The following is a 25,675-nucleotide window of genomic DNA, read 5'->3' on the forward strand; positions in this document are numbered from 1 at the left end:
CACCGTGTGAGGGGGGACAAATGAACAATAACACGAAGATATATAATTGATTTAATTTCAGACGCTCTTCCCCTAGCAAACCTTTCCTCATCCTCAGAGTAATTGTGTAATGACATTTACGTATAATAGACTTGTGACATTATAAATGACACTTGTGTCAGGATTGTCAGGCTGTGACAGCCTCAGAGACAGCTCCAGTGAGAAATTAATCATTTCTGAGGCTTGAAAGTTGCTCATTTATCCCTGCCAAGTGAGATCTTGCAAAAACAAGATCTTGCAATGAAGCGTGGGCTTCCACCCGTGTCACCCTTCAGGACCTTGAGAGAGAAGTCTTCCTGGGGACCGGGCAGCACCGTGTCTCACTGCCAGCTGCACCCTGCATGGCCAACCATCTACTCAACACAGCCAAAGGCATCCCCACCTTCTCCATTCCTTCCCCTTCCAACATCACTGCACCTTTTACTGCCTCCTTATAGTGCATGTACACCTGTAAACGTACCTACGTGCTACAGAAGCCCATATTACCATCGACGTGTGTCACATTTCCAGATCTCTGAAAGGGTTATTTGTTGAGGAGGACATTTTGAAATATGCTGTACAAAATGAATACCAAAAAAAAAAAAAAGAAAGAAAGAAAAAATCTTCTCCGGCTCAGTTTAGGGCTATTATTAGACAATCAAACTGTCATTTTTTCAAAGCAGTTCAATTGTCACAAGTTTTTCTAATGGCTTCTAAAGCATGATTTAATGCCTGGGCCAAAAAAAAAAACACGCCCCAATAAAATAAAAAAAACAGAAGAGGATCAAAGCGTGTTGAAAAGCCCCACTCAGAATGCATGACAAATCAGTGTCTGCAGGCTAAACCCTTCCTGTCCCATTTGCCTTCAGAAATATTTGTGCGCTGCAAACCAAGACTTTGTTTGTACTTATTTTTTTAGACATACACTGGTCCTTATGGCTTTCCTTTGTGCACACTGCTCTCACAGAAACCCAGCACAGAGAGAATTACCCCATAGCAGCCCTTCAGCACTTCCCCAGGTGCAGAGGTCCCACGGATGTGCAGGGAGCACTGGGAGTCCCAACAGAAAGCCCAGTGGTCACAGAGGGCTGGAAGTGGCTGGAGGGCAGAGAGGCAAATCAATGGGAGTATATGGCAGGTGATGGAGGTGGGGATGCCTCTCCCATGCTGTCCAACTCCCTGCTCCCCTCACACCTGATCACAGAAGCACAGAGTGCCTTGGGATGGAAGGGACCTTCAGGCTGCTGTGCAGACTTTGCGTCCTCCCCTCTCTCGCCTTCCCTCTGCCAGTCCCCAAATAGCAATCACACACATAAAATCAGGCTGCTAATGTAACAGATAATTCAGCCCCAGTGACAATGGAACTTACAAACTGATTCCGCTTAACCGACTGTGACTGCAATAGGCTAATTCCACATTTCTAATTAAATTACATTATTTTCTAGGTGGAAGTTTATGAGCAGAGGTGAGGAGTAATGATATGAGCAAGCCACAGAACCACGTGTACTTGTCAGATCTGAGACTCCTATCTAGATGGCAAATTGAGTTACTCTATTTACATCTTTTTTAAATGTCACAGTATTTGCCTGTGTTTAATCTTGGGTTTGTATGTGCATGGAACCATTCTCAGAAAGGAAACAGGAATGATTCAAAGGGAAGACAACAGACCTCACTGCCGAAAGGGTGTAAAGAAGCCAGATTTCCTCAATATCACCACTTTCTATGTATAAATCCTGCTTTAAAGTGGCAGCATTACTGCTGTGGGTTGACTTGGGAAGGGATGGAGCAATGGTCTGGTGCTGAAGGTGGGGAGAGGATGGGCAGTCCTGAGGATGCCCGCCCTCCTTCTGCCATCATGCATCCCACAGCATCCATCCCCCACCTCCAGGACGCACACAGCAAAAAACCCATCTGCTGCTGCTTTCCTCTGTGAGCAAGAGCTGGGGATCCAGTTTTGCATTATGGATGTCCAGAGGCCAAATACAGATTGCAGGCTTAAGGTTTTTTTTTTCTGAAATCATAAACAACAAGGGAAGAAACTCAAGAAGTGGACATAAAACTTTATGGCCTATGAAATTGGATCGCCTTTTACAGACCTTTACCTTTGGATGGACAGTGAGGGATCTGCCACCCTATGGGGGGATGAGCTTTAAAACCTGAGGAAGAAAAGACAGAGCGGCGTCTGATGGAGGACACGTGTTGCCCAGGAGCTGCAGGAGCCCCAGGAAACTCCCAGCTTTCAAATTATGTTTGCAATCAGTAGAGAAATTACTGAGAACAGGAGGTTGTCATTTCAGCTCTGGTGCATTCAACCTTTCCTCTCACGGCGGCTGCTCCGTACTTCTGATTGCTCTGCTCCCTCCTCCGTCAGCAGCTGATTCCGATAAATTGATTTTGATGATGTACTGAGAATTAGGCAGAGACTTCATTACACCAACTCGAGATCAGACTTAGGGAGACATAATTGAACCGTTACGAATCCCTCAATCTCGTTTAGATGATCAATTATTTTGTTTATCTCCTTCAGCAGGCTAATGGAAGCCCGGCAGGGCAGCAGCAAAGGAACCAAGGCACGTAAGCTGGTTTGTAGGTGTCACTGAGGGAACTTTGTCACCTGAGGCAGCTCTGGACAAGCGTGTATTTAGAACAGGATCTGAACCAGGATGTAAGAATAGTCACTGATCACAGCAAGCTGCTCCACATGCCTAAATGCAGAATAATAAGCATTTTTTCATGTAAAAAAGCATTCCCCTCAAATTCAGCCACAAAGGGCTTTATCACAAAGACACAAATCTGATGGTGCAGGTAGGTGCTTGGTGCAAAGCACAAAAGCTCTGAGCAGAGGGTATCCAATTCTCATGCAAAGCCCCTGCACTTCCCAGAGCTTTAAAATGCAACACTTCCACCACTGTGATTGTAGCTCTTAAGTGCAAAGAATCGAAAAGCTGCAATCAGGAGAAAGGAGTGTGGCTCTCAGAAGCCCAAACGATGGTGCTGAGAGGAACGGGGCTGCTCACAGCCCAACGCTGCTCTATGCCACTACAAAACTGCAAGGCCAGTTGAAACAACGCACATCTTCCAAAATGCTGAATGGTGATGAGATCCGAAATGAAAAGAGGTTTGCACCTCTGTGGTGCTCCTGTCACCATTCATAGCTGGAATGCTCCGAAGTGTGCAAAAGAGGCAGGCACCCAAAACGCATCAGAAATTAACTCGTTTAAGCACTCTGGGACTCTGATCCACAACGATCATTGTCATTATATAGCACTGTTATTACTAAGAGTAACAAGAGTGGTAATTATTACTGCTATCGCGTTATTATTGCTCTTAATACATCCTGTAGTATTGGAGATCAATTCGGCTTTGAGGGGAACCAGCAGCAGGGAGGTAAATGGGAGGGAGGGCTAAAAGACAGCAACTGAATGCTAGGACAAACAATCCCTTTTTGGCAGCAAATGATAAAAGAGATCCAGCTGCCCTGGCTCCAAGGAGGGGCTTTAATACATCACCTGATACAGCTGAAAAGCTTACAAAAATCTGGTTATATTTTTTAATCATCTTGCATTTTAGACCTTTAAAGTACAAATATGGATTTCAAACATATCAGGGGAACAAATTAACTTAGAAAAATGGCTGTACTTTCCAAGGTTGCACCTGCCATGAAATTGCTCCAAGTTTGCATTTTCCCTTAGTCTCTAGTGTGTCATTACAGCAGATTGATCGCCTTCCTCTCCCCAGCAACTCCCCCATTAGAGGGTTATTGTATGGAAATTAATGGGAGGCTAGAAACATTTCTTTTGCAGCTGCAGTAGTAGAAGTCAGTTCTGATTAAGCACTCCAAACCCAGCAGGCTGGGCTGATCTCTTTGCTTTCGCTCCCTCTTTTATTATCACCAGTGTCAAGTTTTGTTACTTTCGCCATTCCCCTGGTACTCCCACTGCATCCTTGTGTAATAATAGGGGTTATTTCTTTATGTGCACATCTATTTATTTTGAATACACACCGACGGATTCTCACTGGTACAAAATCCCCTTACACCACCTGTAACACGGCTGGAGGAATCATTTCTGCTCTGTACAAAGGCCTGTTAATGCTGCTGAGCAGAGTAAGGGAGCACTCAAGGAAACAAATATCAGCATCATAAATCTCTCTGTTAGTTAGCCCTACAAAAGTGACGCCTGATGCCACATTTCATGTCTGCCTGCTCCACCTCTTATTCGTCTCGCTGTTTCCTACCTGCCCACCCTGCCCCAAACAGCAAAGTGGCTCTCATGAAAAGAGCCCATATGTTTTAAAAGACAGAAATTCATCAAAGCCGTGATGGAAGAGAGGTGGTGGGATGCTTGTAAAACTCATGACCAGGTACAACCTCAAAAGGCAGCACAGTTCTATTGCCTTGGCAGTTTCCTCTGCAAACAATGAACTCAATGTATATAAAAACACAAGGAGGGAAGTTTCTTTTAAACCCATCACGCCACAAATCATGCAGTAATTGAAAAAAGAAAAAAAAAAAAGGAATTTCACACTGTGTCAGCTAGAATTACAGTCTTGGAGTCTGAAAAGGGAAGGGGACCCTTATTAGATGCTGTGCCTTTCTTGCAACTGCCCACACGTGCCCTAACACAGAGCAGTGATTTAGAAAACAGACCACGAAAAGATGGGTCAGCACCTCCTTTCAGAGGAGGAAATTTCTCTCCACCTAACACCCACCTCATCCCCAGTCAATGTGCCTATGCTACACGCCAGCTGCAAAAAGCCAAGTTAAGCTTCTGAGAACGAAGCACCACAGTCCTGTACCAGAGATGTCCCCAAAGTCACCAGCCCAGGACAGATCCTGTTCAAACAGTGACCAGGCTGAGAGGTGCAGCAAGGAGAGCTGCTTAGAGAAGCCATCAAGTGGCACCTCATAGCACAACAAGAAAAGCCTTTAAGGGGTGTTATTTATAGGGCTCATAAAGATGCCTTTTGAATATCCATCAATCAAGCAGTCAGCGAAAAAGTCTGCTCAGCACACGGGAGAGTAGAAGGAGGGAAGAAAATTGGATACGGCATGCATGTGAGATGTGCAAGCTCACACAGCTCTGCTCTGTATGCCAACGGGACTCACAGACTGTTACAGAGCTCACCAAACCTGTAGGTGAATGAGCTGGAGATGGTTGCTGCCCTTAAGGCTGCTTCCTTTGCTTCCTTACTGCTGAAGGAACCAGCTGGTGACCCATGGTAAACATTTTTTCTAGGACTCCACCTCTTTCTTACCACTGTTTTTGTTGTGGCATTTATAAAGATGGCATTAAAACACATCAGAGCAGCAAAATAAGGTGCTTTGGGGCTTCTGTGCTTGGGAGTCTTCTTTGGTCTAACACAGGGCACAGTGAGGGCTTTTGTGTTGCTGATAATCAGAACCAAGAGGCAGAAGTTGATGTGTGAGATATGGGGGATCTCTGAGAGGTGTCTCAACTCTTTGTTTTGGACTCACATTTGTTGGGTTCTGCCACTGCACCACTCCAGCCTCTGTGACCAACCGCCCTGCCCTGCATTCCAGCAAATGCACATCTCTGCATTTCCTTCCAAAGTGACACATATATTTAACGACAAAGTACTGCACTGTACAACCCCCCATTTATCTTACTAAATGGCCTCAGAAAAGCTCTGACAAATGTATTTAACATGAGGACATCTATTAATTAATAAGTACATTACTTCGCAATCAATACTCGGTTGATCATATTGTTTAAATTATACATGTCTGATAGTTCCTGCCTTCCTCATCTGCTGTAAGGTACATACTGAGACCAAGCAGTGCAGAACAGCTCTGCATTTTAGAAGTTTGGCTCAAATCATTTTTAAATAGACTGATCTTACCAACATATTCTGTTGCATAAAATTAGCCCTGATTACAGTCAGTTTATCATTCCAGCCTCTTCACAGTCCATTGATTAACCAGATACCAAGAGCAGTATATCCTCTTTACTGCATTTTTATTTTATTGAAGCAATGTTATTCTGTTTCAAACTCCTGACCGAGGCGTTCCTAGCAATTACTCCTCTTGGTCTGCAGAACAAGTGCAGACAATTCTCAGCCTTGTCCCCTGTTGCCACGTGTATCACTGGAAGATACCAACCTTAATCCACACATCTCTGTCCTCAGAGCCACTATCAGACAACAGATCTCCTTGCATTGCCATCTACACAACAGCCTCTGCTGTGCTGTTTATGTACAGGTCACTCCTGTAGCTGGGTGCACCTTTTTGCTATACCTGCACACGAGGCAGAGGCAGCAGGGAGGAGGCAGTGAGGGTGCTCAGGGTGCCCTACCAGCACTGTGCTAGAGAGGGTGCTCTGCCCTTACCAAACTCACTGCATCGGTTCCCCAAAGTTACACCTCTCCTCGCTCTCAGCTTTGCCATGAAATGGTGGAACAACGTGGCAGGGAGCCCCGAGAAGACAACCGAGGGCAATGTGGGAACTGCTGGGAGCTGAAACCCCCACCCTACACACAGGAATGCATTTCAGAAACAAGCTGTGTGCTCTGCATCAGCCAGCACCTGAAATTGGGTCTGAGTTCTTGGAGCAAAGAGCCTGAGGGCTGCCAGTTTGTGCCCCGTCCTTTCCACTTCAGAGGCTGAAATTCCACCATGACCAGATCAGAGCTCCTCAGTGAGCAGAGCTTCTCATCCAAACACCGAGATTTTGCTGGAAATACCTACAACCATAAATTCCAGATTCATTTCCTATGAACGGTTTCAAGCATTTATCTAAACGTTGCCTTTTTAGCAAAGCCATTAAGCAAGTTGACTGCAATATTCTTGGACTAAGAGGGACACTTAATGCAGCCAAACAACCTAAAAGCTAAAATGAGCATTCCCAGAAGCGTTCATCCATCTCTGCTGTTGCACGACTCCCTCTGCTCTGCAAAGAAGAATAACACTGGGAACACAGCTATCCAGAGCTACAGGGGCCAAGCAAAGCTCTCACAGTTTGGAGGAAGCTTGTGTGATGATTCAACATAACCCAAAGCACAGCTCTTAGTAAAGCTGGAATACACTGTGATACAAAGCTGCACGTGGACCTGATGAGTTTGGATCTGGCAAAACGCAAAGCGGAATCCAATCTATGCGAAGAAGAGCAGAAGGACTCTCACAAACCCCAAATTATTAACACAAAACTCAACATTCTGAGCCATGTTGTATAGGGTCGGCCTGGAGCTGTGGCTGTAACCCAAATAACAGACTTCTTACCTGGACATCAGGACCAGGAGCCCAAGGACACACAGTGCTGGTGATGAGTTGGAGAGCATGAGTTGGTTCTACTTCGTTGTGTCTGAAACAATTCTGAAACGTTTCTGGAGGTCAGAACATGCAGCCACGGAGGATGCTGCAGTACCTGTGATAAAAATAAAAACATAATGTGTTCTGATAGCTGGATTGAAAATTAGCTTAAGGGTCTCCATGCATTGCCTTCTTAATGGTGTGAAACATAATAGCCTCAACTGTAATAAAGATGAATTACTTTTTCATAAAATGATGAAACTCCAGTAAACACTCAAGGTTTATCACTTAATTTGTCCCCAGTGCTCACACAGACTATTTTTTTTGCTACCCTATTTTTAATATTCTCAGTGATTAGATTTCAATAACCCGCTCCATAATAACGTGTGTCTCATTTCCCTGGACAGACAAAATAGGCCATAACTTCCTCTCCGTTAGAGCACTAATGCTGTAATTTAGAACTTCTGTCAAGATGAAAGATCTTCCCAGGGAGTTGCAGCAGGCCCATGGCAACACTTCGGCACAGGGCTGGATAATGAAGTTTTCATTATTAAATAAAGATATTTTAGGAATGTCATAACCCATAAATCCATTCTTCTACGACGCAGCAACTCATCACTTTGTTTATTTCTCATCCACGGGCTCCATCCCACCCCTCTTAACTCCCCTTATTTTGGTCCTGGTTGGCTCTGGAGCCAAGGACTGATGGGGAAAGGGCCCACATCCCCTCTCCAGCAGGCAGCCTGAGCACTGACATTAATGTCACCTGGAGGAAACGTTAACGCAACCCACCGTCAAGCTTGGGAGCATCTAGAATTATGGAAAGAGAATTGGGGTTTTATTTTCAGAAGGAGGTTTAGTACCACTGAATGGCATGGAATGGTTTTTAGGTAGAGGCAGGGAGTGAAAGCAAAGGCAGATTTGCAATAAAAAAGTTTCCCAGGACATGCGGCTCATTGAGATCAATCAGTGGGTAGCAGCAGGGTAACTTGCTGCCTTCTACAAGCACATGAGAAAGGAAATCATGAATTGGACAAAGACGGGTCTACTCACCTATAAGAAACCTACATTTATTTCTGGAATGCAAAAACAAACCATAAAACCTATCAGCACGTGAATTAATTGAAAATAAATTTCCCTTCCCCACGTTAAGCAAATAGGAAAGTCTGTGACAGCACTAATGCTGTCTGTAACGACTTGCTAAGATCCTACTAATTTAAAAAATAATAATCTCATTTGAAGGCAGTTGAATGGATTCTGCATTTCTACAAAGCATTGGGAAGGCAACATTAACGTGAACCTGGGGCTGACTGCTACTCACTTAGCTGTGATTCAATTCAGTGGAGAAAAACACCCATTTCATTAGCACCAAGAAATAACCACTAGCCACGCAATAAATTTGCTCCATTTGCCGTAGCAACTGCTTTGATATTGTGTTTTCAAGTTTAGAATTTTAATGCTTTAACTGCAGCCCTAATTTCACATCACCAGGCTCAATTCATCCTACTCACACTTTTCTCCCTTTCCTTGGGACAAAATCAGAGTGGGGGGAAGGAGGAGAGTTTACTATTCAAATCCAGATCCCACCTTAAAAGAACATTCAAAAGCACTTGGGATTTTGAACTGCTGCATTTTGATGATGGAGCACTCCTTGCCAAATTCAGTTGTTGCCTTCAGCAACATGAATAAGGATTCCAGATTCTGCAGAGCAGATGCATCCTCTGCTGTTGCCAAAGACAGTACGGTTGCATAGGTAGCAGAGATGACACAGTTTAATTTTGCAACTTGAAAGTAGCCAAAGATACCGTGCTGGCTGCCAAACCCAAATTCCATTGTCACATTGGGATTTCAAGTCTTACAACAATGAATGTGAGAATCGTATTTTTCCACTTATGAGAACAGATGCACCTTGGCATCCGTTCTTGGGGAACAGGGGCAGGTGTGCTGGATAGGAAAAAGCCAATGCAAACAGACTGAACAAGAAGCTTCCTGCCTTGCTTTTCGCTGCTGCTACAAGGAGAATTCTTGGTAGGCATTCCAGTATCAGCTCATCACTTGTGCCATCTCAGAATCACGCCTACTCTGCTTAAGGCTCTTGGTCTTTTAGCAGCTTTGTTTCAAGCAATTTTGAACTTGAATTTGACCAGCACAGACAGAGTTTTTGATTTGCACAAATGGGTTTCAATAGCAATAAGTAGGCAACTTTGAGTTTCCATATTTCTATGAAAATAGCTTCGAATTTTCATTTCAGTGTTCCCACGATAAAGCTGAAGAACAGCTCAAGGCAAATTAGAACCAAAGGAAATGCTGCACGTAGATAAGAATCTACTTTGAAATCTTGCTTTTGTCTTCCTTAAAGTAAATAAAGAAAGAAATACAGAGGAAAAGCAAAGGAAGACGGTACAAGGACAGAACTCCCCCAAGGAACAACACTACGGCCACTAGATGTCTGTATTGACTCAAAATCACGACCTGGCCAAAGGGACAGGATGCCGCATATTCTACTTGGGTAGACAAAAGAAGTGCTTTCCATCTTCTCTAGTCTTTATCACGTTGGCAGGGCTCTCAAAGCCCGCTCTTCTCTTTCGCTCATTATCGTATCGGAGGCATCTTTTGGGATAAAGTTCAAGCCACCCTTGCTCCCTCCTTCAGGGAGCATTAATTAGGCTGAGGTCGTTCTCACAGTGCGTTGGGTGGGTGGCTGGGCTGGAAGCCCTGGTGCTGTTCTTGGAAGCTCTTCTATTTATGGAAATTAACATCTTTCATTTCACTTAATTAAAGCACCCAGGAGCTATGGGGCTCGTGGTTTTCAGGAGATTAAAGCATGCTTTTAGAAGGCAGAGAAGGGCCAAAGCCTGAAGCTTAAATCTGAACCAACTGAGTATTTAGTGGGAAGAGAAGACTTAGATTCAAATGCAGGCAGCTGGGATTCAGGAGGTTTGTAACTGCGTCCTGTAATTCCTAATGAGAATGGACAAAATAACAAAGGAAAACACATTCAGGGATGGATTTCTGTCTGCCCAAGGCCATACGTAGTCAGGAAAAAAGACAAATGGCAATAAATACTACACTCCACCTTTCTGATTTACCGGGTTCTCACCAAACCAAACATTCACCTAAAGAACCAAACCAACATTAAGACTGCAGAAGACAGCGGACCATTGCCAGTGCAACCGTGGTGAGATCAGCTCCAAGCCCACACCGTGTTGTGAGTGACTATTTCAGACAAGCACCTAAAGCCATTTTAAAATGCCAAAAAATAACAAAAAAAGCAAGAAAAACCACCCCATCTACACAGACTATAACCCATGTGTTCCAGCTAGTTTTAGAAATAACTAAATCTGATATATACACAATGCAGGGAGGACTCATTGCCATCTAAATTGGGTTCATAGGGTGCATGCTGATGGCCTGTTTCTATGGAGGAACTGCTTTCTCTCTTTCCAAGTTGCAGAGAAAAAGCAGTCTTCATTTTGACATCGTCAATTCACTGCTGTGGCTCCAAGATGCTCATGCTACTGGCAGTAGACAGGATGCAGAATGAAAATCACGCGTGCCTCCCAAAGTTGACTTATTTTTTCATTTTAAACTGCATTTAAGAAGGTTACAAAATGGTTTTTGGCAAAAGCACCATGAGAAGTGGTCCTTCCAGACGGGGCTCAGCAGCAGAGGACAACACTGAGCAATGCCTGCTTTATCACTCCTTCGTTTCTTATCAGCAAGGAGCTCCCCAGGGATCCCCATGAAAATGCCACAAGAAAACACTCTGTGGCTCCAGCTGGCCAGCGAGGTATTGGAGCAGAGAAATGAACCTGCTGAGCTGATGAAGCTTAGATCGGAACTGTGTAAATACTGTACAAAAGAATTTGCAAACATTTGTTCAAATCAAGGCTTGGAATTCGTTTCAACAGTCCCCACGAGTCACAATGTCTCTTGGACACTCTGCTGGAGCACTTGCACAAATGAACTGTTGTTTAAAAGAGCCTTCAGACAAAGCGTCGTAAGAAACACAGGCAAATACATGCTCAGTTCTGAGCAGTTATGCAAATATTTCCTGCGATGAGTAACGACACCAAGGACTTTCCCTGCTATTTGTGAACATGGGGAGCCATCAGTCTCACAGTCTAGAACGTGGACTGTGGAGCTCAGATCACAGAGTGTGAGAGAGGAGTCCTGACAGAGTCGCCTGAATGCCTTTGAAAACTATTCCCCAAATGTCGCCCAAGTCATTTCAAAGCCTCTGAACCCCTCTTGGTGCAGGGATCTGCATATCCTAAGGCTGTTGCAAACATCTGTCTCAGCACCTGTCAGTAATTTCCTAACATCGCGCCTTCAGCAACGCCAACGTTCCTCTGTAACCCACAGGTGGACCAAAAGGTAAAAAAAAATATATCACAAAACAGGGCAGCTGCTGCTTTATAACAGACTGAGCAACGTGGGGCTTCTAAGGCACAAGAGGAGGTGAAAAGTGGAACTCCAGCATGTTAGCGGAGCACTAAGAAGTCAGCAGCAAGATCGATGGGTGGGAGATGGGAAGGAGATGCACCAGAAAGCTACTGTGGGGTTCTGGCACTTGGCCCCCTACACCAAGCTCCTGCTAGCTCAGTCAAGCTCAATGAACCTAACACTTAGCCAAAAAAGCCTTTGACAAGCTGGATCTTGAAGGAAACAACGCCCTGACAACACTTGTATTTGCATAAATATTATTTAATCAGTTCTGTGCCATCTCATTTTCACAGCAGGCTGTGCCCAAACCATTTCCAAAAATGACTCTGAATGCATTTCATTCTGGTGGGAATAGCTCTCGTTGTGACAGCTCCTGAAGGCAGAGAGCTCTGAGCAGAGGCTGCGCAGGGACACAGAGCACAGACACCCTCTGCAGTGCTGCTGATTCCAGCACGGCTCGGAGAGATGCTTGCATTCACGTCCAAGTTTGGCCTACAGGATTCCATGCATTTAGCAAAGCAGTGAGCCAGGTGGATAATTTTAACACAGCCACTTCTATTCTGGGATTTTGGGACTCAACTCATTTCTAAGAAGCCGTTCACCAGACATTAAAATTATGTACTGTGAATAGCACTGCTCCTGAGCTAACAAATAATTCCTGTGCTTTCTCCACATTGTGTTTCCAGGCCATTCCTATGCATTTGACCTATGACACTTTGCTCCTTTCCTTGAAAGAACAGACCTCCCAGCTTCCTTTGACTTGGTAGCTGGACTGGGAAAGCTTGCTAAGAGGAACTCAAAGCCTTTGAAGATAATTCATACATTGGTCATGACTGTAATAACGTAGCTAGAATTACAGTGCGCTCCAAGCGCTGAACATTAAAGACTCTGCATTTCACAAAACCAATAAATCAAACATGGTAAGTGTTCGACTTCTGGCTGAATCTGGATAATAGGAGCAGTTTCACTTCCCCGGATCGCAGGAAAGGTTATGCACTTGGAAGAACTCTGCCTCCAAAAGTTATTGTATCCGCAGCAGATTCAGCAGTCTGGTCATGCTGTTTGACACTCAGAGATGCACACAAAGGAGTTTGCCATGACAAGATGGCCAGGAGGGGCCTCTTTTCTTTCTGTTTCTTCTCTCTTGCTCCAACCATACTATTTTGTTGATACGGACAGGAGCAGCTTCTTCTGATGCCACAATGGTGATAAACTTTTGGAATAAAAGGCAGGGGTCCTCATGTATGTCATAGGAGCATTTTGCTGACTCTAACTGAGTGAGCAAATGTTCCTGAAGGCACTCTAATCAACTCACAGATGGAAGTCAGGCTTTTAAGGAGAGGAAGGAGATGCTTACATTTGCATGGCATATCTGGTCTGTTCTCATGAGAATGCATAAGCAGGCCCTGCTGCCACCCAGAATAAGCCCTGAAAAAGCAGCACAAGCCAAGGCTAGTTTCTAGCCTTTTTTTCCTGCAATAGTAACAATATACAGATAGAAACAAGAGAGACCTGGTCCTTTTCCTCAAACAAGGGATCTGCCCTTTGCCTAAGGTCAGTGCAGCTGCTGCTTCAGGTCCAACAGCCGCTGGTTTGTGTTAGTGACAGCTCAGCGGTATCCGAGAGACCTTCCTACACTGCTAACACCAAGAAAGAAGTCAAAAAGAAAACACACGACTCTACACGTTTTGCTCTGGTAATGGCCAGCATGTGAAGCTGGTTCAACTTTTTGAAGCAGCACGAGATGCTCAACAGCACTGCAGAATGCAGCAGAAATTGCACGCATGAGGATGGCCACCGCGCTCCTCCCAAACAAATTGTGATCCTCTGCATCCTCCCCTGGCTTGGGATTCACTTTGCAAGAAGCACAAGTTGGAAACAAAGGGAAGAGCGGAATGGAAATTTACTCCCATTTAGATGCTCCCGGGTTTTATGTGGAAAATGCACCCCACCCTCTCTATCTGCGGATCTGCAGGAGCAACTGGCGGTGCTGTGGCTCCAGGGGAGATCTCCACTGTCAAGTTGATTTGTGATGCATTTGAGCTGACAGATCGCCCCGGGCGCGGGAGGAGGTGGGTTTGCAAAGGAAGGAAGAAAGGAGATTAAACCTCAATCAAAATGTGTGGCTACCTACGCTGGGGAAAGGGAGAGGCAATGGGGGGAGGGTGGAAAAAGTGCAGAGAAACCTGTATGACCGAATAAGGAAGAAGTGGAAAGACCTTAAGGGGCTCGGATCGTTCAACCACTTCTAGCACAAAGCTTCCCCAATGCCCTGCAAGACGTCAGACATTCCTCCAAATCCAGCTCACACCTGAAGCAAAGCCCTCAAAGGCAGTAAGGAAGCACCAGACACTGATACTCAAAACCAGGGGGGCACAGAGCAGTGCCCCATCTTCAGATATACTGGGAATGGTGCGGCTCCATTTGCAGCCACTGGAAGCTCAGACTGTTCAGTCCCCCTGAAAATAAGATTGCAGGTGATTCTCATGCTGTCCTCACAGCTGGAGGAGGGTAGCAGACACATATTTCCCATTCTGGAAAAAAAAAAAGAAGAAAAAAAAAGTCTTAAACTGTATTTATCCTCTACAGGATTCTTTTTGGCTGAAGGTGCATCTAAAAATAGTCTCTTGAGCATCAATGAAATAGCAAGGAAAAACATCTGCTCTTTTCACGGCTTGCTGGGTATGCACAAAGGTGTATCAGTGTGACCTCAGAGGAGAAAAATTACAGCTCCTCCTTCACGGCCACACACCAGACTATCCTTAAATTTTGTTTATCAGTGCTGATCTGCAACTGAACCAAACAAAAACTCAAAGGTAAAAGCTGCTATCGGGTGGTAAAACACAAACATGTAGTCCTGATCTTTCTCCCCACACTCACGCACTTTCCCAGACATCCATTTTCTACAGCCCCAATGCCAACACCAGCTGAGCTGCCTTGTTTGCCCCTCATGGATGGCACCTCTGCTTCCCACAGAGCCAGGAACACATGCATGGTACAGCACAGCAGATTGCAGAGGATGCTTCATGTAGGACTGTGAATCATGAAACCTAACAAAACAATACCTACGCTGTAAATGGGAAAATATCTGAGAAGCTTAAGGAACTGCCTCACGCTTTCTCTTAATGCAGTCGCCAAGAGATTTCACATATAACCTCTTATTGAAGACCAAATAATATCTGGGAAGACACAGGCCTGCTTCATGCAATGAACTCAATAAATTTAAGTCCCAATTGCAAAATATCAATTCTGTTCCTCCTCCTAACCTCACAAGCTGGGGAGAGAGGTTTCCATTCTGACTCCATCCTAATGATGCGTCCAGACACGGACAGAGCATCTCCTGGCAGCCTGGATTACAGACCTCTATTATTAATTCACTTAATAGAAAAAGGGGAAGAAGAGGGACAGAAAGCATCTCATGGCAACACGACAGATATTATGCTTGAGACATCCTACCTCAGTAATTCAGCTCAGGAGGAAGTTTTTCACCCAGAGGGTGGTGAGGCACTGGAACAGGTTGCCCAAGGAGGCTGTGGATGCCCCATCCCTGCAGGCATTCAAGGCCAGGCTGGATGTGGCTCTGGGCAGCCTGGGCTGCTGGTTGGTGACCTGCACACAGCAGGGGGTTGGAACTGGATGAGCACTGTGCTCCTTTTCAACCCAGGCCATTCTATGATTCTGTGATAATTCACAAAGTTACCTACGATGCTTTCATTTCTATTACACTCCTATGTAATGATTTAATATTGGAAAACATGGAAACATTATGCAACTACTGTTGTTTCCACAAGAATTAATTACTTCCTCACCTTATTCTATTGCACACACACTGGTTTGGTTGTATTCAAGTACAGTTCCTATAGAAAATATAAATTCTGTGCAAGCCCACAGCTCTAACGCTTCTACTATTTATTTTTCATGGCTGTCCACTGATGTCCCTCATTTCCCTATCAGATCATCGCCATCCATCATTTCTTTATTACTCATCTCAGAATTGATCTCAGTAGTTCACTTCTAAGACAGCTGTTGCATTCTTGTTTTCCTTTAAAATCCTGCTTTATGACAGTGCAGTACAGCAGCCCATTTCCAGCAGCTGCACAACCTCTGCCAGAGCCAACAGACATCCCCACACTCTTGCCATGCCTTCCTTTCTTTCTTCAGTAAGCCATTAGCAGTAATTAATGCTTTACGCATTTGAGCTACCCCAAGTGCTGACATCTCTTGCTATCTACAGCCAGATAAACTTGTCCAAGACTTCATTGGCATTTGACAGCTGTGTATTTGGTGTTATCGTTATTGATCTTCAATCTGTCAAATCTGTTTTCTTTGTTGCCTCCTCCGGTGGTTAAAAACACACAGTCTGCTCCCTGACACGAACAGCACAACCAAAACATTCCTGCAGACTACTCAGAGTCACCCCAATGCTTCCACCACCTCTGCTCACTTTTGTCCAGCGGGATCGAAAGCAATGCAGCCTATCAACCTCTGCCTTTTCAGCAGTCAGCCAATCTTTGTACTCAAACTTTAAACTGTTTAACAGCCAAGAGATCATCTTGAGGAATAGATAACAGATTGTCTTCAAAAGTCCATAAAACAATACATTTCTTTCTGATTTCATCTTCATTGGGATGAACTGAAACATCACCAGCAGTTCCAACTACCAAAATCAACCAAGAGAAGGCTTTTTTAGTTATATGTTCATCCCAAATACGGAATGCATGCTACAGGGACACCTCTCAGATCATGAGAAGCAACAGAAAAATCTTGCTGCCATGAGCTGCATTGATAAGACCCAAAACTCACAGAGGCAACACCCAGCATACTTCATCTTAATCACCCAGTGAATTAAAACTTTTGAAATGACTTAATTACTGGATTCATACTTCAAGAAAGGAACAGCTGTAATTACAGGTAGTTTGGGGAAGGGGGTTTCTCCCTTAATTCTAATTGCAAATAATTGGCTATAACGTTCTTCTGAGCATTATATTTAGAACAAAGATTCGTTCTTTGAAGTCGATATTTGGTTAATACCTCTCTGCAAAAGGGATGCATGAAAGAAGATATGTTGCTTCTAATAATATTAACGCTGTTATGGCAGGACTCAACCGAAGAGCCAGATCCTTCTGTGCAAAACACTGGACTGAAACTCAATGGACGGTCCAGAAAGATCCCATAGCATTTACAGGGTGATTCAGTAACAGAAGTCAGGCGAAGAAATAAACAAAGAGGAAATGAGAAGCACTGCATCAATCCTGACCAGTTCACAAAGCATCATTTTCCATGCCCTCGTTTTCTAATCTCCTGTTTTTAAATGATCAGTCACCATCGTGAAATGCATTTAAGATGGGAAGTGGAAGAAGGCAGCATACATCACTGCAGATTTTAGCTCCCGTGGGACGACTCACATGAGCTGCTCTCTTGGAAAAAATGGAATTTCCTACCATCATTATATTACCTTCTTCTACACGGAGATTTTTCTGGGGGACTTCACACTTGGACGTGTGCATTTCAAAGGACAGAAGAGCTTGAAAGAAGCCCTTGAAGGGTTGGGACATAGCAACACAGTTTGGAAACCTTGACTTGAAGTATAGAAACCAGATGGTTTGAAAGCAAGGCTGATTTGGTAATCCCTTTGAAACTTCTACTGAGAGAAAGGCACAAGGAGCTCTGCAGAATGCACAGAGGTAAATGATGCTTATTTAGAAGAGAACAGTTAAAGGAAATGCAAACCAAAAAGAATTCCTTTGCCTATTCTGTCTCAGCAAAAATAACAGGAAGGTGGTTTTGTTCTGGGAGAAAATTTGTATCTTGCTATTCTCTACCACTAAAGCATGAAGTGATGCGAAGGCAGCTGATCATCCTCTTCAGACAGGACAAGGGGAATGGTTTAAAACTAAAACAGAGGAGGTTTAGGTTGGATATCAGGAGGAAGATTTTCCCCCAGAGGGTGGTGAGGCACTGGCACAGGTTGCCCAAGGAGGCTGTGGATGCCCCATCCCTGCAGGCATTCAAGGCCAGGCTGGATGTGGCTCTGGGCAGCCTGGGCTGCTGATTGGGGACCTGCACACAGCAGGGGGTTGGAACTGGATGAGCATTGTGGTCCTTTTCAACCCAGGCCATTCTATGATTCTATGATTATTCAAGGTGACTGGGAAGATTTGGGCCTAGGCTTGCAAAACTTCATTATTTTCACTGTGGCCTCCAGGATGTGATTTATCTGCTGAAATGTCCGGACCTAAACTGGCCACCTCAGGTTCTGCCAGAGAAAAAATGGGAAACAGCACTGCAAGGCATGCCTCATCTCACACTGAGGAAGACAGCAGCATGGAGCTCTATGGACATCCCTGGCCTCACCAGGAGGAATCAATTCAGAATACTCAGGGGAAGGGAGCAGGGGAAAATGACTTTTTTTGTACAAGAAAGTTTTGCCACAATGAGGAAATGAGCAAATACAACAACGAGGTTGTTTCAACAACATGGTTTTGCCTGTAGGAATGCCCACCTCAGGAAGCCTCATAGTCGTGATAAAAGCAAGCGGCCATACGAAAATGGCAGGAAAAGAAGGAGAGGGAAAAAAAAAAAAGACAAAAGAAGGGCAGTGAGAAACACTATTAATTAGAAAAATGTCATATTAAACTTTAAGAGCAGCACCAGCAGCTGCCTACACCTGGAGGGGAATGAAGGCAGACAATCAGGGCAGCGTGCTGCGTCTTGTGTGCATTCCTGCGGCGGCTGCAAGTCTGTGCAGGGAACATTCCACCGCCCGCCTTCCTGCCCGCTCCCACCTTGGCTGCTTGGAAAAAGAAGGAAATGACACAAGTGCTGCTAAGATGTTGCTTTGTGCTTCGCTGGGCCTGCTTAGAAATCCTTGAGTAGCGAGGCAGCATCCTCTGATCAGCAGCAGCAGCACACGGTGGAGGGGAAGGCTGGGGCTGCTCCAGGACGGTGAGGTGGGATGGTGCTCCAACACCCCGAGTTTCCCCCAGCTGACAATGACTTCAGATATTTGTAGGAGAGCAAACAACGTGCACATGCACTGGGCTGCTCTGCCTAAGTTTCACCGCTGCGCACGGATCAGGGGCAGAGGACACAACGCTGAACGCTGTAAATGAAGGTGGAATGCTGGCATTAAAATTAAAAATCAGCCTTGATTTCCTAATCGAGAGACTTTGCTCAGACCCTAACGGAGCACAGTACAGTAAACTCCAGCTTATTATCAACGCCATCCAGGGTTGAGGCACACAGAAGCAGATCTGACCAAACCCACAGCCACACACTATGCAGGCTCAGCCTGCTTGGGGCTGCTCCACCTTTCTGCAACTCAGCTCTCAGAGCAGAAGAAACCCAGAGAATTTGTCTTTGTTCACTGCATTGTGATCCCGAGCTTCTACTAAAAAAAGCCAGAAAGAGCAGATAGATGGAAACAGAAAGCAAAGCACATAAAGGCTTGGCTCAGCAGATCTGTCTTTGCGCTGCCTCCTCCCAATTCTCATATGCTGCCTGCTGAGCTGACAAGAGGTATACTGGAGTTAGAGCTTTTTTTCTTTTGCCTCCTGTTGTCTTCACAGAATTTCAGACTAGGCTGCCAGATGCTCACTCATGCCAGAGCAGGATGAGTAATAGTGTCTTCATTCCTAAATGAGCCCCTCTGATTCATGGTACGTGCTCGCCATTTTCTCCAAGCGCCGAGGGAATCAAAGTTTCTCATGGGCCCTCTGTAGAGAGATATTAACATGTTAGCAAAAGCCTGATTGGGAATGTGGGTAAATAATGCTCTTTTGTGTGTTTGTTCTTTGCCTGCAGTTCTTCCTCTCAAAGCAAAGCCCATCAGCATTTCCATGGATATTACAGCCATTATCATAATGAGCATGAGGTATATCTTGCTCACCATCTTGCTAATTCTGCCCCGACTGTGCTTCTGTAATCTTCATCAGATTGCATCTTCAGCAGAGCTGCAATAGCTGTAGTCATGAGATCATGCCCAAAGAAGCCTGAAGTTCATATGCAATGCTTTATGTATTTTTCCAAGGAAAACATCCAGAGGAAACTCATAAAACGTCTGCTCTTTCTTATGTTGCTTCAGAAATAAGAGACTTGTAAATCATTGCTGAATGGGATGCTGTATGCTTTTTTACCTCTATTATGTATTATGGGGAAATTAATAAGTAATGGGATTGTGAGATGGAAAGCAAGGAAACCCATAGGGCAAGTGATAGAGAGGCATAATATTAAAGGCAATGAAAGGCTCTTTTACATCACAGTTATATTAAGCTGATATTCACCAAAGCCATGTGTTAAAATGCTTTTTTTTCCATAAAATATTAAAGCTCCTTTCTGCAGTGACAAGTTGTGGTTCCCACAATCCCAGGGGATGGGAGGAGCAGGCGAGGAGCCTGACTGTGCATCATGTGAGTGAGACAGCATGGTACACCTGCACTGCAGCATCACCGTGCATGGAAGCTCCTTCTGGGAGCACAGATCCTCAGAACTGGTTCAGATGATGAGCACACTCCCCAGCAAATATCCTTTTCCTTCCACCTCTTGATCCTGGCATGGTCACAGCATTAATACCCACACATCTTCCTTGAAGCCATGCGTGCTGCAGGGAGAGAGGAGCTTGCAGAGTGCTCTTGCATGCACACCACAGAGCTCTGAGGGGCCACAAACCTCGCTCCTCATCTTTGCTCACAACGTGCATCTCTGGGCTAACAGCTCCCTTGCAACTTCTCACTGTCTCTCACCCTATTTCTTACACGCTGGGCAGTCGCACTGCTCATTTATCATCCTCCCCAGGCTGTCAGGAGCACCAGCAAACTCACACACCTAATAGTTTTGCACCAGGCAGAGCTCCGTGTCTCACTGCCCTGCTCTGCTCAGGCCGGAGCTGCAGGAAGCCCACAGCTGCCCACGGGCAGCAGCAGAGCTGATGCTGCTTTGGGACTGTGACCCATGCAAGGAGCTTTGCCCCTCTGCCCCTCCACTGAGCACATCTGTTTTTCTCAGCTCACTCCATCTGCTGCTTTGCACATAGCGCAGCCCTGCTCGGGCATGAAGCATGTCAGTGCAAGCAAAGCCTAAACAGCGATGGCAAATCCCCTTCAGCCCTTCCAGAGCCTGCAGACACCTCAGCTCACAGTCTGGCATCATGTCTGCAAAGTGACTTGCTTGTGTGAAGGAAAGTCCTACGCCAGAAACTGCAGTCCTGGTAATGTCACCCTTAACTTCACTGCTGCATCACAGCGTATGAGATAAAGCCACTGAGTTTTACAAGCTGTTCTATGCCATCAGCACAGATTGGCACAGCAGCTGTAAGTTTCCTCCTTGTCTCCCACACCTGAAACATCAGGAGTTTTGCACCTGGAAAAGCCCATCGTTGATTTGATAGATAAAGCAAGAGAAGCAAAGCAGGGCTGGTATTGAACATCAGCTTTTTGACCGGTGAAAATGAATGCAAATTCTGCCTCTAATGACAGATACATGGGTGGAAAATTACATCAGATGAAGGAATGTTTCAACAGAGAAAACACAAATGCCCCTTCCTATCCCCCACGCCTTCAGAACCCGCTGGGTCTTATAGCTTTATCAGTGTGATGGATGTCAATGTTCTCATTTACATCAGGATATCATTCTTAGCTTAATCCTCAGACTGCATAGATTACGTTGAATGCAGTGAAAAGATGTCACTCTGCACACTCTTAAGAGTTTGCTCTGCTTGTGTCAAAGGTAATTTGTTACCAGGGTGAGCAAGAGCAGACTCAGCTCCCCCCCTTTCAAGAAACCCCATAATATCTGCTCTCTGCTAAATGCAGCCTTACAGAAAACGGTTCAGTGCAGCATCTCTACCTTAGATCAAATCATTTTAATGCCTTTTTTTTTTTCCTTTTTCTTTTTTTCTTTTTTTTAACCTCCCATTAAAGCTTGTAAAAAGCAATCTCTGTCTTGTGAAGAATTGTTTTGCATTTCGGAACCTTGGGGAATCAGATGGGGCCAAGTAATTAGAAGGAAACTTCCACGAGTTGAATAGAAATGGACTAAATGGGCAGGAAGCAATACAATGCATTAAGATAAGGAGCTAAAATTTGGGAAGTGGCTCAAAAGATACTTTAACCTTTCCGTGGGCTTTAGCCTGCTTTAAATTGATTTGAATATGTATTTTAAAGGCTGTTTAAAACTCCTGCTCAAGAGTGCCATGATACATACCTTTGTGCACCCAAAGGGGAAGCAACAGCCCTCAGCTCAGCTATTTCAAGTACTGACATATTTCCCATCTTGACCTTAATTTGAATTTCACATTCATTTCTAACAAAATTCCAACATCTCCACCAAGTTGGCCAAATCCACTGCAGGAATACGGCCCCACTGATGAGGTGAGATGCTCCCACTTCCAGCAAACTCTGGGGAGATGGGAGAAATGCAAGGAAAAGCCACCGCCTATAGAAAGGAAGAGAGCTGCCTCCAGCATCTCACACACATATTTATCACAGCTTGTCACATCTTCATTTCCAAAAAAAAATATATATATATATTTCTTTTATCCTTATTTGAAGAAATGGAGGAGCTGCGTGGAGGACCATCCATCCCATCTCCGCAGTGACTCACTGCTGGTGCCACTGCTTTCCTGAGGCCACATACAGGCAGCGTTCTGCCCATCTCCCATGAGGTTACATGGAAGAAAAGGACAGTGAGGAGGGGAAAAAAAGATAAAGGTGCTATTAAGTGCTGTTTTTCCCCTTTGTGTTGTCCCAGGTGACGAAGAGCGAGGTGCAGCTCCAACCCCAGGTGAGGAACCAGCACACGTGCAAGGTGCAGATGCAGTAAAAGCACACGGGATGTGCTGCCCTTGCAGTGGGCAGCAATGCAGCAGAGCTGTGGGAGCTGCGTGCCATCTCTGCTGCTCAGATCATCGCCCTGAGCTGCATCCCCTGTTCACTTACAGCCCTACACACAGGCATGGGGGGACCTCAGGAAGGTCCTCAGGAGCAAAACTGGTATTTGATTTTATATAAATTAAATATCGTTGCCATGATTAACCGGAGCACAGTGCCATAACTGCAGAAAGAAGCAGAGCTGGGGCGACAGTGACTACTTGAATCCTCCTGTTTGCTCTATCACATACACAAGCACAGTGAATGATCTTGTTACCTTCCTGCTTACTCAAACACACACCAATATTATTTTTAGGGAATTCCAAAAGCAATCAAAGCACTGATCCTCTTACTTCCTAAAGACACCCATTTCCATAAAGACTTCCCCAAAGAAGCAAACATCTCCTTTGTGTTCCCAGATAAGATTTGTGTCTTGCAGAGATACGTTCCCATTCCTGCACCAAACACCAGTGTTTACCACTTGATTCTTCACAGTCCAACAGAGAACAAATTTGCTTGGCGACAGCATGACAAGTGAAGCTGAAATTTAGGAGCTTTATGACACATTTTTACTGGGTGATTCCACGTTTATCGCAGCAGCTTTTTCCTAAGATGCTGCTACAATTACCCGTTGTTCCTCCTGTTGTTTTCACCTGGGCAAATCCCAGTGAATTTGCAACTTTATATCCCCCTTGTCACCCAGAAAGATGTGCCACGTACCTCTGAGATGTAAATTTACAGCAGCATCCCCAGCACACATAAAAGCCTTATCCTTAGCTCCTGTGGGAGCAAACCAGTTTCAGGAGCATAGAAACAAGAGGGGGAAAGCCAGCATGGAGGCTGAGGAGCATCCTGCCTTCTCACCACGCTCTGGGGAGCAGGATCAGGTCCTGTGCAACGCTAAGTGCTGCTCAAAGCGCAGCGTTCAGCTCTCATCCTCCTTTAATTCTGAGGCACAGACACAAGGGATGACTACAGGGAATCTTTCCAAGGGAGAAATTGTTTCTAATTGATTTATTTTTATTTTTTTTTTAAACGAATGAGTACCCATGCAGGGGTGACTGAAGAGGATGTGGCATTCTCCCGACCCCATACAGAGCTTCCAGCTCCTCCAGGGCAGCCCCAGCCCTTCACGTCCTGCACCTTGAACCCTCAGTGACAGACATCAACGTGCTCAGAGAGGCTGTGTGTGCTCAGAGGAGGGGGGAAAGGAAGGAAAACACGGACCAGGAGAAAGGTTTTCATTGGGGTTAACTGCTCTCCTGTGTGTGCGCGCACCGGATCGGGGCTAGGAGGAGCTGGCTGTTGTTTTAAGTCTCCCTTTTCTTTTGTGCTGTGTCTGGGCAGGACCCAGATGTCTGGAATGCGCCTTAAAACCGCCTTATCTACACAACTGATCATTACATGGCAGGTGCTGGAGCCTGCTTTATTTTCTCATCTCTCTTCTTTCTCTTCTCCTCCCTCCGACTTCCCCCTTCACCCCAGGGTAGGAATTTCTGAACCTCGACCAGTAAACGTTTCATGGCTCACACACCTGGAATCCACTCCTCTCCATCACTGCTCAGCCACAGAAAAGCAGTAGGAGGAAGGAGATGAAGAGCCACGACAGAAAGAACGCTCTACTCCAAAAGATGAACTCCTATAACACTTTAGACAGAAGTTTAGAAACGAACGTTAACTTGTCTTCCCATTTACCCGCCCAAGTACAAATAAAATTCAAAACGTTCCTTCACTGTTCCTTCAATTCTCCTTCTAAACACCCACAGAGCTTCACTGTCACCCAGAAGTGGTGGCAGTAGGTGAGATAAGCTGGCAGCAATCATGCAGTGCACAAGTGAGCATTTGCCCCTGCAGCAAGCGCCCTTGGTGGAGAGCTGCAGAGCATCTCAGGGCACTGCAGCTCTGCCTTCACCCCACGCCTGTCCATCGTTCCTATGCACGATGGCACAGATTGCAGCCAGGCAACAGAAGTGGTAAAGGGACCTTGCACTTGCTCACAACACCCCTAGGATGACTGGCGCTACAATCTGAACACGTTTTGGATCAGTCCTGCAAATGCTGGGGCTCACTGAGGATCACTTTGCAGTCAGTGAGAACAGTGCACTCTCACTGCACAGGGACTGTCACATCTCTGTGCCTTCAGCTTTGGTTTCCAGACTAGTTTAGGTGCTCCATCCACTAACACACATTTGTGTTACACCACCTGAAACAAAGGAGTGCTTTGAGGACAGTGCGACCATAGAGATCTTTGATTTATTTGGGTGCAGGGTGGGCATTTAAATGAGATATCCTACAAATAGCGATAGCTCACCATTAACTGCACCTTATCATGTCTTAATTAAGCGTCAAAGCAATGCCACGATTAGTTTTACACCAAATTTGCCATAGGTCACCAATAAGCAAAAGCAAACCTGCTGAGATTTTTGGCTGTTTTCCATTTCGGACTTTGCTTGCTGCATACCTGCAAAGGAAGACAGCAGAGCAGCAGGAGGGCAGGAGCAGCATCCCAAACCCCGCAGCTCCCAGCACAGAGCAGTGCTGTCCTAACTTGTGCCACTGGAATGAACTGACGCAGAAGAGCCTGAGGATCAGAAGCATGCAAAGCAGCTGCAGCTGTATCACCTTCCCTCCGCCATCCTGGAAAACATAGCCCACAGATATGCTTTTCTGTGCTGGAAAACCCCAGAAACCGCAGCACACGAGTGGTAGCAGGAGGTTCAGGTTTAATTAAAGGAAGTTTTAACATGCTCACATTGCTTTGGGTTGGAGAGTGGAGGCACAATGAGCCCACATCTGGGGGGTCAGATTTGAGCACCCTAGCAATGGGCTGCACCATGGCTGCAGGTCACTGTTTGTAGCAGAACTGCACCAAATTTAGGACAGTTTAAAGAAAACTGTGTCTCATTTACAGGAATAAAGAACTAAAAATGAACACGCATCCTCCCACTGTTGCACATGTGTGCCTTCATTCCTTCCCTGCTGGAAGAAGACAGGTAGGAGTGACAGCAGCATGCACACAAACAGGGGAAGCTCTAGGACCACACTACACAGTTATCTCACACTGTGCCCACAAACAAGG

At 45.3% G+C, this 25,675-nt stretch overlaps 1 protein-coding gene across 9 annotated transcripts in view; it reads right to left on the bottom strand.

Moving 5' to 3' along the window:
• PLXNA2 (plexin A2) overlaps positions 1-25,675 on the bottom strand; it is a 346,250-nt gene that overhangs the window by 283,341 nt on the left and 37,234 nt on the right. For all 9 annotated transcript variants that reach the window (XR_007373227.1, XM_048926047.1, XM_048926043.1 and 6 more), the window contains one exon: positions 7,256-7,400. The gene's annotated coding sequence lies outside the window, so the exon portion shown is untranslated. The remainder of the gene's footprint in view (positions 1-7,255; positions 7,401-25,675) is intronic.

Source organism: Lagopus muta, chromosome 24 (assembly GCF_023343835.1).
Source record: "Lagopus muta isolate bLagMut1 chromosome 24, bLagMut1 primary, whole genome shotgun sequence".
Taxonomy (NCBI): domain Eukaryota; kingdom Metazoa; phylum Chordata; class Aves; order Galliformes; family Phasianidae; genus Lagopus; species Lagopus muta.